Genomic DNA, 20,039 nt, shown 5'->3' with positions numbered 1-20,039 from the left:
TATTTCCATGTTTATAGAGTTGGCTGTGTAGATATTTACATGATTATGCAGATGGCAGTGTAGATATTTCCATGTTTATTCAGATAGCGGTATAGATTTTTCCATGTTTGTACAGGTTGCGGTGTAGGTATTTCCATGTTTATGTAGATTGCGGTGTAGATATTTCCATGTTTATACAGATGGCAGTGTAGACATTTCCATGTTTATACAGATGGATGTGTAGATATTTCCTGTTTATACAGATGAGTCTAGATATTTTCATGTTTTTACAGATGGCGGTGTTGATATTTCCATGTTTATAGAGATATCGGTGTAGATATTTCCATGTTCATACAGATGGCTGTGTAGATATTTCCATGTTTATGCAGATGGCTTTGTAGATACTTCCATGTTTATACAGATAGCGGTGTGGCTATTTCCATGTTTATACAGATAGCGGTGTAGATGTTTCCAGGTTTATAGAGATGGCTGTGTAGATATTTCCATGTTTATGCATATGGGTTTGTAGTTACTTCCATGTTTATACAGATGGCAGTGTAGGTTTTCCATGTTTATACTGATAGTGGTGTAGATATTTCCACATTTATACAGAAGACTGTGAAGGTATTTCCATGTTTATACGGATGGCAGTGCAGACCTTTCCATGTTTATAGACATAGCCATGTGGATATTTCCATGTTTATACAGATAGCGGTTTAGACATTTCGATGTTTATATAGATAGCGGTTTAGATATTTCCATATTTATACAGATAGCGGTGTAGATATTTCCATGTTTATACAGATGGCGGTGTAGATATTTCCATGTTTATACAGATAGCGGTGTACATATTTCCATGTTTATACAGATACCGGTGTACATATTTCCATGTTTTTACAGATAGTGATGTAGATATTTCCACGTTTATACAGATGACTGTGTAGTTATATCCATGATTATGCAGATGGCATTGTAGGCATTTCCATGTTTATACATATAGCCATGTGGTTATTTCCATGTTTAAAGAGATAGCGATGGAGACATTTGGATTTTTATAGAGATAGCGGTGGAGATATTTCAATGTTTATACACATAGCGGTGTAGATATTGCCATGTTTACAGAGATAGCGCTGTAGATATTTCCGTATTTGTTCAGATTGCGGTGTAGATATTTCCATCTTACCACAGATAGCGGTGTACATATTTCCATGTTTACACAGCTGTGTATATATTTCCATGTTTCCACAGATAGTGTTCTAGATATTTCCATGTTTATACAGATAGCGGTGTAGATATTTACATGTTTATAAAGATAGCCATGTATATATTTCCATGTTTATAGGGATAGCGGTGTAGATATTTCCATGTATAGACAGATAGCGGTGGAGATATTGCCATGTTTACAGAGATAGCAGTGTAGATATTTCCATATTTATTAAGACAGCGGTATAGATGTTTCCATGTCTATACAGATAGCGGTGTAGATATTTCCATGTTTATTCAGACAGCGGTGTAGATATTTCCATGTTTATACAGATAGCGGTGTAGACAATTCCATGTTTATAGAGATAGCGGTGTAGGTATTTCCTTATTTATACAGATAGCGGTGTAGATATTTCCATGTTTATGCAGATAGCGGTGTAGATATTTCCATGTTTATACAGGTTGCGGTGTAGGTATTTCCATGTTTATATAGACAGCGGTGTAGATATTTCCATGTTTATACAGATGACAGTGTACATATTTCCATGTTTATACAGACGGAGGTGTACTTATTTCCATGTTTATACACATGACTGTGTAGATATTTCCATGTTTTTACAGATCGAGGTGTTGATATTTCAATGCTTATACAGATAGTGGAGAAGAAATGTCCATGTTTATAGAGATGGCTTTGTATATATTTGCAAGGTTATACAGATGGCAGTGTAGATATTTCCATGTTTACACAGATAGTGGTGTAGATATTTCCATGTTTATACAGATGACTTTGTAGGTATTTCCATGTTTACACAGATGGCTTTGTAGATATTTCCATGTTTATAGAGATAGCCATGTAGATATTTCCATGTTTATACAGATAGCGGTGTAGCCATTTCCATGTTTATAGAGATAGCGGTGTAGATATTTCCATATTTATACAGATATCGGTGTAGATATTTCCATGTTTATAAAGATAGCGGTGTAGATATTTCCATGTTTATTCAGATAGCGGTGTAGACAATTCCATGTATATAGAGATAGCGGTGTAGGTATTTCCATGTTTATACAGATGGCAGTGTAGGTATTTTCATGTTTATGCAGATGGAGGTGAAGATATTTCCATGTTTATACAGATGACTGTGTAGATATTTCCATGTTTTTACAGATGGCGGTGTTGATATTTCCATGTTTATACAGATAGCGGTGTGGCTATTTCCATGTTTATACGGATAGCGGTGTAGATGTTTCCAGGTTTATAGAGATGGCTGTGTAGATATTTCCATGTTTATGCACATGGCTTTGTAGTTACTTCCATGTTTATACAGATGGCTGCGTAGATTTTCCATGTTTATACAGATGGTGGTGTAGATATTTCCATGTTTATAGAGATTGCTGTGTACATATTTCCATGTTTATACAGATAGCGGTGTAGACATTTCCATGTTTATAGACATAGCCATGTGGATATTTGCATGTTTATACAGATAGCAGTGTAGACACTTTGATGATTATAGAGATAGCGGTGTAGATATTTCTATATTTATACAGATAGCAGTGTATATATCTTCATGTTTATACAGATAACGGTGTAGATATCTCCATGTTTATACAGATAGCAGTGTAGGTATTTACATGTTTATACAGATAGCGGTGTAGATATTTCCATGTTTACAGAGATAGCGCTGTAGATATTTCCATATTTGCACAGATTGCGGTGTAGGTATTTCCAGCTTTACACAGATAGCGGAGTGCATGTTTCCATGTTTACCCAGATAGTTATGTAGATATTTCCATGTTTACACAGATAGTGTTGTAGATATTTCCATCTTTATACAGATAGTGGTGTAGATATTCCTATGTTTATAAACATAGCTGTGTAGATATTTCCATGTTTATAGAGATAGCGGTGGAGATATTTCCATGTTTGTACAGATAGCGATGTTGATAATTCCATGTTTATACTGATAGCGGTGTAGTTATTTCCATGTTTATACAGATAGAATTGTAGATATTTCCATGTTTATACAGATAGCGGTGTAGATTTTTCCATGTTTATACAGATAGCGGTGGAGATATTTCCATGTTTATACAGATAGCGGTGGAGTTATTTCCATGTTTATACAGATAGCGGTGCAGTTATTTCCAAGATTATAAAGATTGCGGTTTAGGTTTTTCCAGGTTTATAGAGATAGCGGTGTAGATATTTCCATGTTTATACAGACGGCTGTGTAGATATTTCCATGTCTATAGAGATGGCAGTGTAGATATTTCCATGTTTATACAGGTGGAGATGTAGACATTTCCATGTTTATACAGATGACTGAGAAGATATTTTCATGTTATCACAGATGGCGGTGTAGATATTTCCATGTTTATGGAGATGGCTGTGTAGATATTTCCATGTTTATACAGATGGCAGTGTAGATATTTCCATGTTTATACAGATAGTGGTGTAGATATTTCCAGGTTTATACAGATGACTGTGTAGGTATTTGCATGTTTATACAGATGGCGGTGAAGTTATTTCCACGTTTATAGAGATAGCCATGTAGATAGTTCCACGTTTATACAGATAGCGGTGTAGGCATTTCCATGTTTATAGAGATAGCGGTGTAGATATTTCCATATTTATACAGATAGCGGTGTAGATATTTCCTTGTTTTTACAGATAGCGTTGGAGATATTTCAATGTTTATACAGATGGCAGTGTTAATATTTCCATGTTTATACATATAGCGGTGTGGCTATTTCCATGTTTATACAGATAGCGGTGTAGATATTTCCATGTTTATAGAGATGGCTGTGTAGATATTTCCATGTTTATACAGATGGCTTTGTAGATACTTCCATATTTATACAGATGACAGTGTAGATATTTCCATGATTATACAGATAGTGGTGTAGATAGTTCCACGTTTATACAGATGACTGTGTAGTTATATCTATGATTATGCCGATGGCAGTGTAGGCATTTCCATGTTTATACACATAGCCATGTGGTTATTTCCATGTTTATACAGATAGCGATGGAGACATTTCGATTTTTATAGAGATAGCAGTGGAGATATTTCAATGTTTATACACATAGCGGTGTAGATATTTCCATGTTTATGCAGATGACTTTGTAGATACTTCCATGTTTGTACAGATGGCTGCGTAGATTTTCCATGTTTATACAGATGGTGGTGTAGATATTTCCATGTTTATAGAGATAGCTGTGTACATATTTCCATGTTTATACAGATAGCGGTGTAGTCATTTCGATGTTTATACAGATAGCGGTGTAGATATTTCCATGTTTATACAGATAGCGGTGTAGATATTTCCATGTTTACAGAGATGGCGCTGTAGATATTTCCGTATTTGCACAGATTGCGGTGTAGATATTTCCATCTTTATACAGATAGCGATGTAGATATTTCCATGTTTATAAAGATAGCGGTGTAGGTATTTCCATGTTTATACAGATAGCGGTGTAGATATTTCCATGTTTATACAGATAGCGGTGTAGGTATTTCCATGTTTATACACATAGCGGTGGAGGTATTTCCATTTTAAACACATAGCGGTGGAGATTTTTCCATGTTTATAGAGATATCGGTGTAGATATTTCCATGTTTATTTAGATAGCAGTGTGGATATTTCTATGTTTATACATATAGCGGTGTAGATATTTCCATGTTTATAGAGTTGGCTGTGTAGATATTTACATGTTTATGCAGATGGCAGTGTAGATATTTCCATGTTTATACAGATAGTGGTGTAGATAATTCCAGGTTTATTCCGATGACTGTGTATGTATTTCCATGTTTATACAGATGGTAGTGTAGATATTTCCATGTTTATAGAAATAGCCATGTAGATATTTCCTTGTTTATACATATAGCGGTGTAGATATTTCCATGTTTATAGAGATACAGGTGTAGATATTTCCATATTTATACAGATAGCGGTGTCACTATTTCCATGTTTATACAGATAGCGGTGTAGATATTTCCATGTTTATACAGATAGCGGTGTAGATATTTCCATGTTTATACAGATCCTGGTGTAGATATTTCCATGTTTATACAGAGAGTTGTGTAGATATTTCCATGTTTATACAGATAGCGGTGTAGATATTTCCATGTTTACTGGGATAGCGGTGTATATATTTCCATATTTGCACAGACAGCGGTGTAGATATTCCCATCTTTACACAGATAGCGGTGTACATATTTCCATGTTTACACAGATAGCTGTGTAGATATTTCCATGTTTACACAGATAGCGTTGTAGATATTTCTATGTTTATACAGATAGTGGTGTAGATAATTCCAGGTTTATTCAGATGACTGTGTAGGTATTTCCATGTTTATACAGATGACTGTGAAGGTATTTCCCTGTTTATACAGATGGCGGTGTAGATATTTCCATGTTTATAGAGATAACCATGTGGATATTTCCATGTTTACACAGATAGCGGTGGAGACATTTCCATGTTTACAGAGATAGCGGTGTACATATTTCCATATTTATTCAGACAGTGGTGTAGATATTTCCATGTCTATACAGATAGCAGTGTAGATATTTCCATGTTTATTCAGACAGAGGTGTAGATTTTCCATGTTTATACAGATAGCAGTGTAGACAATTCCATCTGTATAGAGCTAGCGGTGTAGATATTTCTATATTTTTACAGATAGCGTTGTAGATATTTCCATGTTTATACAGATAGAGGTGTAGATATTTCCATGTTTATACAGGTTGCAGTGTAGGAATTTCCATGTTTATATAGATAGCGGTGTAGATATTTCCATGTTTATACAGATGACAGTGTAGATATTTCCATGTTTATACAGACGGAGGTGTAGGTATTTCCATGTTTTACACATGACTGTGTAGTTATTTCCATGTTTTTACAGATGGAGGTGTGGATATTTCAATGTTTATACAGATATGGTGTAGATATGTCCATGTTTATTGAGATGGCTGTGTAGATATTTCCATTTCTATACAGATGGCAGTGTAGATATTTCCATGTTTGTACAGATTTTGGTGTAGATATTTCCATGTTTATACAGATGACTGTGTAGGTATTTCCATGTTTATACAGATGGCGCTGTAGTTATTTCCATGTTTATAGAGATAGCCATGTAGATATTTCCATGTTTATACAGATAGCGTTGTAGCCATTTTCGTGTTTATAGAGATAGCGGTGTAGATATTTCCATATTTATACAGATAGCAGTGTAGATATTTCCATGTTTATACAGATAGCGGTGTAGATATTTCCATGTTTATACAGATAGCGGTGTAGATCTTTCCATGTTTATTCAGAGAGCGGTGTAGACAATTCCATGTATATAGAGATAGCGGTGTAGATATTTCCATGTTTATACAGATGGCAGTGTAGGTTTTCCATGTTTATACTGATAGTAGTGTAGATATTTCCACATTTATACAGATGACTTTGTAGGTATTTCCATGTTTATACAGATGGCAGTGCAGACATTTCCATGTTTATAGACATAGCCATGTGGATATTTCCATGTTTATACAGATAACGGTGTAGACATTTCGATGTTTATAGAGATAGCGGTGTAGATATTTCCATATTTATACAGATAGCGGTGTAGATATTTCCATGTTTATACAGATAGCGGTGTAGATATTTCCAAGTTTATACAGATAGCGGTGTACATATTTCCATGTTTATACAGATAGCGGTGTACATATTTCCACGTTTATACAGATTGCGGTGTAGGTATTTCCATGTTTATATAGATAGTGGTGTAGTTTCTTCCATGTTTATACAGATGACAGTGTAGATAATTCCATGTTTATACAGAAGGAGGTGTAGATATTTCCATGTTTATACAGATGTCTGTGTAGATATTTCCATGTTTTTACAGATGGCCGTGTTGACATTTCCATGTTTAAACAGATAGCGGTGAGGCTATTTCCAAGTTTATACAGATAGTGGTGTAGATATTTCCATGTTTATAGGGATGGCTGTGTAGCTATTTCCATGTTTATGCAGATGGATGTGTAGATACTTCCATGTTTAAACAGATAGCGGTGAGGCTATTTCCAAGTTTATACAGATAGTGGTGTTGATATTTCCATGTTTATAGGGATGGCTGTGTAGCTATTTCCATGTTTATGCAGATGGCTGTGTAGATACTTCCATGTTTATACAGATGGCAGTGTAGATATTTCCATGTTTATACAGATATTGGTGTAGATATTTCCACTTTTATACAGACGACTGTGTAGATGTTTCGAAGTTTACACAGATGACGGTGTAGACATTTCCATGTTTATAGAAATAGCCATGTAGATATTTCCATGTTTATACAGACTGCGGTGTAGGTATTTCCATGGTTATAGAGATAGCGGTGTAGATATTTCCATGTTTATACACATGGAGGTGTAGATATTACCATGTTTATACAGATGACTGTGAAGGTATTTTCATGTTTTAACAGATTGCGGTATAGATATTTCCATGTTTATGCAGATAGCTGTGTGGTTATTACCATGTTTATACAAATAGCTGTGTAGATATTTTCATTTTTATAGAGATGGCTGTGTAGATATTTCCAGGTTTATACAGACGGCAGTGTAGATATTTCCATGTTTATACAGATAGTTGTGTATATATTTCCATGTTTATACAGATGACTGTCTAGGTATTTCCTTGTTTATATAGATGGCGGTGTAGATATTTCCATGTTTATAGAGATAGCTGTCTAGATATTTCCATGTTTATACAGATAGCGGTGTAGACATTTCCATATTTATAGAGATAGCAGTGTAGATATTTCCATATTTATACAGATAGCGGTGTAGATATTTCCATGTTTATACAGATAGCGGTGTAGATATTTCCTTGTTCATACAGATAGCAGAGTAGATATTTCCATGTTTATACAGATAGCGGTGTAGACAATTCCATGTATATAGAGATAGCGGTGTAGATATTTTCATATTTATACAGATAGCGGTGAAGATATTTCCATGTTTCTACAGATAGCGGTGTAGATTTTTCTATGTTTATACAGATTGCGTTGTAGATATTTCCAAGTTTATGTAGATAGCAGTGTAGATATTTCCATGTTTATACAGATGGCAGTGTAGATATTTCCATGTTTATACAGATGGAGGTTTAGATATTTCCATGTTTACACAGACGACTCTGTAGATATTTCCATGTTTTCTCAGATGGCGGTGTTGATATTTCCACGTTTATACAGATAGCGGTGTAGATATTTCCATGTTTATAGAGATGGCTGTGTAGATATTTCCATGTTTATGCAGATGTCTTTGTAGATACTTCCATGTTTATACAGATGGCTGTGTAGATTTTCCATGTTTATACAGATAGTTGTGTAGATATTTCCACGTTTACACAGATGAATGTGTAGGTACTTCCATGTTTATACAGATGGAAGTGTAGACATTTCCATGTTTATACACATGGCCATGTGGATATTTTCATGTTTATACAGATAGCGGTGTAGACATTTCCATGTTTACACAGAGAGCGGTGTAGATATGTCCATGTTTATAGAGTTGGCTGAGTAGATATTTCCATGTTTATGCAGATGGCAGTGTAGATATTTCCATGTTTATACAGATAGTTGTGTAGATATTTCCAGGTTTATTCAGATGACTGTCTATATATTTCCATGTTTATACAAATGGCGGTGTAGATATTTCCATGTTTACAGAGAAAGCGGTGTAGATATTTCCATATTTATACAGATAGCGGTGTCACTATTTCCATGTTTATACAGATAGCGGTGTAGATATTTCCATGTTTATACAGATATCGGTGTCGATATTTACATGTTTATACAGATCCTGGTGTAGATATTTCCAGGTTTATACAGAGAGTGGTGTAGATATTTCCACCTTTATACAGATAGCGGTGTGGATATTTCCATGTTTACTGGGATAGCGTATATATTTCCATATTTGCACAGACTGCGGTGTAGATATTCCCATCTTTACACAGATAGCAGTGTACATATTTCCATGTTTACACAGATAGCCGTGTAGATATTCCCATGTTTACACAGATAGCGTTGTAGATATTTCCATGTTTATACAAATAGTGGTGTAGATATTTCCATGTTTTTACAGATGACTGTGTAGGTATTTCCATGTTTATAGAGATAGCCATGTAGATATTTCCATGTTTATACAGATAGCGGTGTAGACATTTCCATGTTTACTGAGATAGCGGTGTAGATATTTCCATATTTATTCAGACAGCGGTGTAGATATTTCCATGTTTATACAGATTGTGGTGTAGGTATTTCCATGTTTATATAGATAGCGGTGTAGATAATTCCATGTTTATACAGATGACAGTGTAGATATTTCCATGTTTATACAGACGGAAGTGTAGTTATTTCCATGTTTATACACATGACTGTGTAGATATTTCCATGTTTTTACAGATGGTGGTATTGATATTTCCATGTTTATACAGATAGAGGTGTAGACAATTCCATGTATACAGAGATAGCGGTGTAGATATTTACATATTTATATAGATAGCTTTGTAGATATTTCCATGTTTATACAGATAGTGGTGTAGATATTTCCATGTTTATACAGATTGCGGTGTAGGTATTTCCATGTTTATATAGATAGCTGTGTAGATATTTCCATGTTTATACAGATGAAAGTGTATATATTTCCATCTTTATACAGATGAAGGTGTAGATATTTCCATGTTTATACACATGACTGTGTAGATATTTCCATGTTTTTAGAGTTGGCGGTGTTGATATTTCAATGTTTATACAGATAGTGGTGTAGATATGTCCATGTTTATAGAGATGGCTGTGTAGATATTTCCGTGTTTGAACAGATGGCAGTGTAGTTATTTCCATGTTTATACAGATACTGGTGTAGATATTTCCATGTTTATACAGATGACTGTGTAGGTATTTCCATATTTATACAGATGGCGGTGTAGATATTTCCATGTTTATACAGATGACTGTGTAGGTATTTCCATATTTATACAGATGGCGGTGTAGATATTTCCATGTTTATAGAGATAGCCATGTAGATATTTCCATGTTTATACTGATAGCGATGTAGCCCTTTCCATGTTTATAGAGATAGCGGTGTAGATATTTCCATATTTATACAGATAGCGGTGTAGATATTTCCATGTTTACACAGATAGCCGTGTAGTTATTTCCACGTTTATACAGATAGCTGTGTAGGTATTTCCATGTTTATTCAGATAGCGGTGTAGACACTTCCATGTATATAGAGATAGCGGTGTAGATATTTCCATGTTTATACAGATAGCGGTGTACATATTTCCATGTTTATACAGATTGCAGTGTAGGTATTTCCATTTTTATATAGATAGCGGTATAGTTATTTCCATGTTTATAAAGATGACAGTGTTGATATTTCCATGTTTATACAGATGGAGGTGTAGATGTTTCCATGTTTATACAGATGACTTTGTAGATATTTCCATCTTTATACAGATGGCGGTGTTGACATTTCCATGTTTATACAGGTAGCGGTGAGGCTATTTCCAAGTTTATACAGATAGTGGTGTAGATATTTCCATATTTAAAGGGATGGCTGTGTAGATATTTCCATGTTTATGTAGATGGTGGTGTAGCTACTTCCATGTTTATACAGATGGCAGTGTAGATATTTCCACGTTTATACAGATAGTGATGTAGATATTTCCACGTTTATACAGATGACTGTGTTGTTATTTCGAAGATTATACAGATGGCGGTGTAGACATTTCCATGTTTATAGACATGGCCATGTGGATATTTTCATGTTTATACAGATAGCAGTGTAGACATTTCCATGTTTACACAGATAGCGGTGTAGATATTTCCATGTTTATAGAGTTGGCTGTGTAGATATTTCCATGTTTATGCAGATGGCAGTGTAGATATTTCCATGTTTATACTGATAGTGGTGTAGATATTTCCAGGTTTGTTCAGATGACTGTGTAGATATTATCATGTTTATACAGACGGCGGTGTAGATATTTCCATGTTTATAGAGAAAGTGGTGAAGATATTTCCATATTTATACAGATAGCGGTGTCACTATTTCCATGTTTATACAGATAGCGGTGTAGATATTTCCATGTTTATACAGATAGCGTTGTAGATATTTCCATGTTTATACAGATCCTGGTGTAGATATTTCCATGTTTATATAGAGAGTGGTGTAGATATTTCCACCTTTATACAGATAGCGGTGTAGATATTTCCATGTTTACTGGGATAGCGTATATATTTCCATATTTGCACAGACTGCGGTGTAGATATTCCCATCTTTACACAGATAACGGTGTACATATTTCCATGTTTACACAGATAGCCGTGTAGATATTTCAATGTTTACACAGATAGCGTTGTAGATATTTCCATGTTTATACAAATATTGGTGTAGATATTTCCATGTTTATACAGATGACTGTGTAGATATTTCCATGTTTATACAGATGGCGGTGTAGATATTTCCACGTTTATACAGATAGCTGTGTAGATATTTCCATGTTTATACAGATAGCGGTGTAGACATTTCCATGTTTATAGAGATAGCGGTGTAGATATTTCCGTATTTATTCAGACAGCGGTGTAGATATTTCCATGTCTATACAGATAGCGGTGTAGATATTTCCATGTTTACTCAGACAGCGGTGTAGATATTTCCATGTTTATACAGATATTGGTGTAGACAGTTCCATGTGTATAGGGATAGCGGTGTAGATATTTCCATATTTATACAGATAGCGGTGTAGATATTTCCATGTTTATACAGATAGCCGTGTAGATATTTCCATGTTTATACAGATTGCGGTGTAGGTATTTCCATGTTTATATAGATAGCGGTGTAGATAATTCCATGTTTATACAGATGACAGTGTAGATATTTCCATGTTTATTCAGACGGAGGTGTAGTTATTACCATGTTTATACACATGACTGTGTAGATATTTCCATGTTTTTACAGATGGTGGTATTGATATTTCCGTGTTTATACAGATAGCGGTGTAGACAATTCCATGTATACAGAGATAGCGGTGTAGATATTTACATATTTATACAGATAGCGGTGTAGATATTTCAATACTTATACAGATAGTGGTGTAGATATTTCCATGTTTATACAGATTGTGGTGTAGGTATTTCCATGTTTATATAGATAGCAGTGTAGATATTTCCATGTTTATACAGATGAAAATGTATATATTTCCATCTTTATACAGATGAATGTGTAGATATTTCCCTGTTTATACACATGACTGTGTAGATATTTCCATGTTTTTACAGTTGGCGGTGTTGATATTTCAATATTTATACAGATAGTGGTGTAGATATGTGCATGTTTATAGAGATGGCGGTGTAGATATTTCCATGTTTATTGAGATAGCCATGTAGATATTTCCAGGTTTATACAGATAGCAGTGCAGATATTTCCATGTTTATACAGATAGCGGTGTAGATAGTTCCATGTTTCCAGAGATAGCGGTGTAGATATTTCCATATTTGCGCATATTGCGGTGTACCTATTTCCATCTTTACACAGATAGCCTTGTACATATTTCCATGGTTACACAGATATCTGTGAAGATATTCCTATGTTTACACAGATACTGTTGTAGATATTTCCATGTTTTTACAGGTAGCGGTGTAGATATTTCAATGTTCATAAAGACAGCGCTGGGGATATTTCCATGTTTATACAGATAGCGATGTATATATTTCCATGTTTATATTGATAGCGGTGTAGATATTTCCATGTTTATACAGATATCGGTGGAGATATTTCCATGTTTATACAGATAGCAGTGTAGATATTTCCATGTTTATACAGATAGCGGTGGAGATATGTCCATGTTTATACAGATGGCGGTGGAGATATTTCCATGTTTATACAGATGGCGGTGTAGATATTTCCAAGTTTATAAAGACAGCGGTGTAGATATTTCCATGTTTATACAGATAGTGCTGTAGATATTTCCAAGTTCATACAGATTGCAGTGCAGGTATTTCCATGTTTATAGAGATAGCGGTGTAGATATTTCCATTTTTATACAGATGGCTTTGTAGATGTTTCCATGTGTATACAGATGGCAGTGTAGATACTTCCATATTTATACAGATGGAGGTGTAGATATTTGGAAGTTTATACGGATGACTGTGTAGATATTTTCATGTTTTTACAGAATGCGGTGTAGATATTGCCATGTTTATACAGATAGCGATGTCGCTATTTCTATGTTAATACAGATAGCAGTGTAGATATTTCCGTGTTTATAGAGATAGCTGTGTAGATATTTCCATGTTTATACAGATTGCGGTGTAGATATTTCCATGTTTATACAGATGGCAGTGTAGATATTTCCATGTTTATACAGATAGTGGTGTAGATGTTTCATTGTTTATACAGATGACTGTGTAGGTATTTCCGTGTTTATACAGATGGCGGTGTAGATATTTCCATGTTTATAGAGATAGCGGTGTAGATATTTCCATCTTTATAAAGATAGCGGTGTTGGCATTTTCATGTTTATAGAGATAGCGTTGTAGGTATCTCAATATATATAGATGTAGCGGTGTAGATATTTCCATGTTTATGCAGATATTTGTGTAGATATTTCCATGTTTATACAGATAGCTGTGTAGACATTTCCATGTTTATACAGATCATCGTGTAGTTATTTCCATGTTTATACAGATAGCTGTGTAGACATTTCCATGTTTATACAGATCATCAGGTAGATATTTCCATGTTTATACCGATAGCGGTGTATATATTTCCATGTTTATACAGATAACGGTGTAGATATTTCCATGTTTACAATGATAGCGGTGTAGATATTTTGATATTTGCACAGATTGCGGTGTACATATTTTCATCTTTACACGGATAGCGGTGTACATATTTCCATGTGTACACAGATAGCTGTGTAGATATTTCCATGTTTACACAGATATTGTTGTAGATATTTCCAAGTTTATACAGATCGCGGTGCAGATATTTCCATGTTTATACGGATTGCGGTGTAGGTATTTCCATGTTTATAGAGATAGCGGTGTAGATATTTCCATGCTTATACAGATAGCGGTGTAGGTGTTTCCATGTGTATACAGATGGCAGTGTAGATATTTCCATGTTTATACAGATAGCAGTGTAGATATTTCCATGTTTACGGAGACAGCTGTGTAGATATTTCCAGGTTTATACCGACTGCAGTGTATATATTTCCATGTTTATACAGACAGTGCTGTAGATATTTCCATGTTCATACAGGTGGAGGTGTAGATATTTCCACGTTTATGCAGATCTCGGTGTAGATAATTACATCTCTCTAAAGATGACAGTGTAGATGTTTCTATGTTCATAGAATTGGCAGTGAAGATATTTCCATGTTTATACAGATGGCGGTGTAGTTATTTCCATGTATATGCTGATGGCGGTGTAGATAATTCCATGTTTATAGAGATGGTGTTTTAGATATTTCTATGTTTATAGAGATAGCGGTGTAGATAATTCCATGTTTTTACACATAGCGGTGTAGGAATTTCCATGTTTATACTGATAGCGGTGTAGATATTTCCGTGTTTATACAGATAGCGTTGTAGATATTTCCATGTTTATACATATATTGGTGTAGATATTTCCATGTTTATGCAATTGACTGTGTAGTTATTTCCATGTTTATACAGATGGCGGTGTAGATATTTCCAGGTGTTTAGAGACATCCATGTAGATATTTCCATGTTTATACAGATAGCGGTGTAGATATTTCCATGTTTATACAGATTGCTGTGTAGATATTCCCATGTTTATGGAGATAGCTGTGTAGATATTTCCGTGTTTATACAGATGTCTGTGTAGATATTTCCATGTGTATACAGATGGCAGTGTAGATATTTAATGTTTATACACGGAGATGTAGATATTTCCAATTTTATGCATATGACTGCGTAGAAGTTTCCATGTTTTTCCAGATGGCAGTGTAGATATTTCCATGTTTATAGAGATAGCGGTGTAGTTATTTCCATGTTTATACTGATAGCGTTGTTGATATTTCTATGTTTATACAGAGAGCAGTGTTGATATTTCCATGTTTATGCAGATGGCGTTGTAGATATTTCCATGTTTATGCAGTTGGCAGTGTAGATATTTCCACGTTTATAAAGATAGCGGTGTGGATATTTCCATGTTTATACAGATGGTGGTGTAGATAATTGCATATTTATACAGATAGCGCTGTAGATATTTCCACGTTTATAGAGATGGCAGTGTAGATATTTCCATGTTTATACAGATTGTGGTGTAGACATTTCCTTGTTTATACAGATAGCGGTGTTGATATATCCATGTTGATGCAGATAGCGGTGTAGATATTTCCATGTTTACAGAGATAGCGGGGTAGACGTTTCCATCTTTGCACAGATTGTGCTGTAGATATTTCCATCTTTACACAGATAGATCTGTAGGTATTTGCAAGTTTATACAGATATCTTTGTAGATGTTTCCATGTTTACACAGATAGCATTGTAGATATTTCCATGTTTATACAGATAGCATTGTACATATTTCCAAGTTTATAAAGATAGCGGTGTAGATTTTTCCATGTTTATACAGATAGTGGTGTAGATATTTCCATGTTTATACAGATAGCGGTATAGATATTTCCATGTTTATACTGATAGCGGTGGAGATATTAACATGTTTATACAGATGGCGATGTAGATATTTCCATGTTTACAGAGTTGGCGGTGTAGATACTTCCATGTTTATAGAGATTGCAGTGTAGATATTTCCATGTTTATAGATATAGCGTTGTAGTTATTTCCATGTTTATAGAGATAGCGGAGTAGATATTTCCTTGTTTACTCAGATGGCTTTGTAGGTATTTCCATGGGTATACAGATGGCAGTGTAGATATTTCCATGTTTATAGAGATGGTGGTGTAGATATATCCATGTTAACACAGATGATTTCGTAGATATTTGCATGTTTATACAGACGGCGGTGTAGATATTTCCATGTTTATAGAGATAGCGGTGTAGGTATTTACATGTTTATACAGATAGCGGTGTAGATATTTCCATGTTTATACAGATAGCGGTGTTGATATTTCCATGTTTATACAGATGAGTGTGTACATATTTCCATGTTTTTAAAGATGGCGGTGTAGATATTTCCATGTTTATAGAGATAGCGGTGTAGATATTTGCATGTTTATAGAGATAGCGGTGTAGATATTTCCATGTTTATAGAGATAGCGGTGTAGATATTTCCATGTTTACACAGATCGCGGTGCAGGTATTTCCATCTTTCTACAGATGGCGGTAAAGATATTTCCGTGTTTACAGAGATAGCGGTTGATATATTTCCAAGTTTATACATATACCGGTGTAGATATATCCATGTTTTCTCCGGAGAGCGGTGTAGATATTTCCATGTTTATACAGATAGCGGTGCAGATATTTCCATGTTTATACAGATCACGGTGTAGTTATTTCCGTGTTCATATGGATACCGGTGGAGATATTTCCAGGTTTATACTGATAGCGGTGTAGATAATTCCATGTTTATACAGATCACGCTGTAGATATTTCCATGTTTCTGCAGATGGCGGTGTAGATATTTCCATATTTATATTGATGGAGGTGTAGATATTTCCTTGTTTATGTAGATGGCGGTGTAGATATTTCCATGTTTATAGAGATGGCTGTGTATATATTTCCATGTTTATAGAGATAGCGGTGTAGATTTTTCCATTTTTATACAGATAGCGGTGTAGATATTTCCATGTTTATACAGATAGCAGTGTTGGTATTTCCATGTTTATACAGATAGCGATGTAGATATTTCCATGTTTATACAGCAGGCGGTGTAGAAATTTACATCTTAATATAGATGGTAGCTTAGATATTTCCATGTTTATACAGATGGCGGTGTAGATATTTCCATGTTTATAGAGATGGCAGAGTAGATACTTCCATGTTTATGGAGATGGCATTGTAGATGTTTTCATGTTTATACAGATGGCGGTGTAGATAATTCCATGTTTATAGAGATGGTGGTGTAGATATTTCCATGTTTATAGACATAGCGGTGTAGTTATTTCCCTGTTTATAGAGCCAGCGGTGTAGTTGTTTCCATGTTTATACAAATGGCTGTGTAGATATTTCCATGTTTGTACAGATAGTGGTGTAGATATATCCAAGTTTATAGAGGTAGAGGTGTAGATATTTCCATGTTTGTACAGATAGCGGTATAGATATTTCCGTCTTTAGAGAAGGAGCTGTGTAGATATTTCAAACTTACAGAGATGGCGGTGTAGATATTTCCATGTTTATAGAGAAGGCGGTGTAGTTATTTCCATGTTTACAGAGACGGCGGTGTAGATATTTCCATGTTTGTAGGGATGACGGTGTAGATATTTCCATGGTTGTAGAGATAGCGATGTGGAGATTTCAATGTTTATACAGATGGCGGAGTAGATACTTCCATGTTTATATAGATGGCGGTGTAGATATTTCCATGTTTATAAAGATGGCGGTGTAGATATTTCCTGTTTATTTAGATCGCGGTGCAGATATTTCCATGTTTAAAGAGGTGGCGGTGTATATAATTCCATGTTTATACAGATAGAGGTGCAGATATTTCCATGTTTATAGAGGTAGCGGTGTAGACATTTCCATGTTTATACAGATGGCGGTGTAGATATTTCCATGTTTATAGAGATGGCGGTGTAAATATTTCCATGTTTATAGACATAGCGGTGTAGATATTTTCATGTTTATACAGATAGCGGTGCAGATATTTCCATGTTTATACAGATAGCGGTGTATATATTTCCATGTATATACAGATAGCGGTGTAGATATTTCCATGTTTATACAGATAGTGGTGTAGATATTCCCACATTTACAGACATAACGGTTTAGATATTTCCATGTTTATAGAGACAGCGGGGTAGTTATTTCCATGTTCATAGAGATAGCGGTGTAGATATTTCCATGTTTACAGAGATGGCTGTGTAGGTATTTCCATGTGTATACAGATAGCGGTGTAGATATTTCCATGTTCCTGCAGATGGTGGTGTAGATATTTCCATGTTTAAAGAGACAGCCGTGTAGATATTTCCATGTTTAAAGAGATAGTGGTGTAGACATTTCCATGTTTATACAGATAGTGTAGATATTTCCATTTTTACAGAGATAGCAGTGCAGATATTTCCTTGTTTATACAGATAGCGGTGTACATGTTTCCATCTTCATACAGAAAGCCGTGTAGAAATTTACAAGTTTATAGAGATAGCGGTGTAGATATTTCCATGTTTATACAGATAGTGGTGTAGAAATTTCCACGTTTATATAGATAGTGGTGTACATATTTCCATGTTTATACAGATAGCGGTGTAGATATTCCCATGTATATAAAGACAGCGGTGTAGCTATTTCCATGTTTATAGAGATAGCAGTGTAGATATTTACATGTTTATACAGACAGTGGTGTAGACATTTCCATGTTTATAGAGATAGCGGTGTAGGTTTTTCTCTGTTTTACAGATAGCAGTGTAGTTTTTCCTCTGTTTTACAGATAGCAGTGTACATATTTCCATATTTATACAGATAGTGGTGTAGTTATTTCCATTTTTATAGATATAGCGGTGAAGATATTTTCATCTTTATACAGATGACGGAATAGATATTCCCACGTTTGTACACATAACAGTGTAGATATTTCCAAGTTTATATATATAGCGGTGTTGATATTTCCATTTTTATAGAGATAGCGCTGTAGATACTTCCATGTTAATACAGATAGCAGTGTAGATATTTCCATGTTTATAGAGATGTCATTGTAGATATTTCCATGTTTATACAGATAGCGGTGTAGATATTACCATGTTTATACAGATAGTCATGCAGACATTTCCATGTTTATAGAGATAGCAATGTGGATATTTCCATGTTTATGGAGATAGCAGTGCAGATATTTCCTTGTTTATGCAGATAGCGGTGTAGATATTTCGATGTTTACAGAGATAGAGGTATAGTTATTTCAATGTTTATACAGATAACGGTGTAGGTATTTGCATGTTTATACAGATAGCGGTGTAGATATTTCCATGTGTATATAGATGGTGGTGTAGGTATTTCCTTGTTTATACAGATAGCAGTGTAGATATTTTCATGTTTATAGAGGTAGCGGTGTAGATATTCCCAGGTTCATACAGATAGCGTTGTAAATATTTCCATGTTTCTAGAGATAGAGGTGTAGATATTACCATGTTTATACAGATAGCGGTGTAGACATTTCCATGTATATACAGGTAGCGGTGTAGATATTTCCACGTTTATACAGATAGTGGTGTAGATATATACACGTTAATAGAGATAGCGGTGTAGATTTTTCCACAACTATACACTTAGCGGTGTAGATATTTCCACATTTATACACATAGCGGTGTAGATATTTCCACGGATATAGAGATAGCGGTGTAGATATTTCAAAGTTTGTTGACATAGCGTTGTAGATGTTTCCACGTTTATACAGATAGCGGTGTATATATATCCATGTTTATAGAGATAGCAGTGTAGATATTTCCATGTTTATAGAGACAGCGTTGTAGATATTTCCACGTTTATAGAGATAGTGGTTTAGGTATTTCCATGTTTATACAGAAAGTGGTGTAGATACTTCCACGTTTACAGAGATAGCGGTGTAGTTATTTCCACGTTTATACAGATAGCGGTGCAGATACTTCCACATTTTTACAGATACCGGTGTAGATATTTCCACGTTTATAGAGATAGCAGTGTAGATATGTC

Source organism: Pan paniscus, chromosome 5 (genome assembly GCF_029289425.2).
Source record: "Pan paniscus chromosome 5, NHGRI_mPanPan1-v2.0_pri, whole genome shotgun sequence".
NCBI lineage: Eukaryota > Metazoa > Chordata > Mammalia > Primates > Hominidae > Pan > Pan paniscus.
Note: the sequence above shows the minus strand (reverse complement) of the source record.